Here is an 864-nt window from a genome sequence, read left to right as displayed (position 1 = left end):
TGCTCCCCTAATTAACTTTTGGATACCAATCAGTATACCTTGAATCACCTGGGAAACTAAAGCTTCCTTGAAAAAAAATCCAATCTTAAATATCATGATTATGTCTGATATGTGCTGCTTTTTAGAACTGTGTACCTCTAGATGATTTTTTAAAAAACATAACCTCAATGTGAGGTATCTAGCTCTATAAAGCATTATCAGCATGAAGTCAGCATCTTTCCTCTTAAGGTTTGGGTTTCCCGGTACATGGAGTACAACATACCAAGTCATTGCTCCTACTACAAGGCCTTGGGCTCCTACACGCATGTGAATCAGGTGAACAGACATTTTAGTATTTCCTCTGCTCTTCAGTTTGTATAATCCATATGCAACAATAGCCGCAAAGCCTGCTATTCCAATTGGGGCAAATGGTGCCTCTTTGGCTTTTTGGGCAAGTTTTGATCCTGAAGTCTCGTCATAAGAGGAAAGGGAAACATTGCTGTCCATTGACATGGTAGCTGGCTGGAAAAGCTTCAGAGCAGGATGGAGAGAAAACACCTCACCATGCAGCACAGGCAGGCACGGGCTTCTCGATTTCTTCTTAAATGATGTTCTTAAATGAGAAAAAATAAAATGCACTGGGCTACAAAGGAAACTCATTACATTAAAATATAGTTTTCAATATATTTCAAGATATATTCACAGACCCCCAGGGTGAATGCCTCTGATCTAGGGAAGGGAGACCTGATCCTCGAATCAGGGAGAAAGAAGTTAGTTCAGGTCCAACCTCTGTCTCCTAGTGATTCCATGATGCTGAATAAGTCATTTCTCAGTGTCTCAGGACACTCTATAAAATAAAAATTATGGAACAGGAGCCAGTTTCTG

The 864-nt window shown here is 40.3% G+C and overlaps 1 pseudogene; it reads right to left on the bottom strand.

The window, feature by feature from the left end:
* Positions 1-208: 208 nt before the first annotated feature.
* LOC141502598 (HIG1 domain family member 1A, mitochondrial pseudogene) lies at positions 209-492 on the bottom strand (annotated as a pseudogene).
* Positions 493-864: the final 372 nt, after the last annotated feature.

The sequence above is a fragment of the Macrotis lagotis genome, chromosome X, assembly GCF_037893015.1.
Source record: "Macrotis lagotis isolate mMagLag1 chromosome X, bilby.v1.9.chrom.fasta, whole genome shotgun sequence".
NCBI lineage: Eukaryota > Metazoa > Chordata > Mammalia > Peramelemorphia > Peramelidae > Macrotis > Macrotis lagotis.
This window is presented reverse-complemented; position numbering and strand designations above follow the sequence as displayed.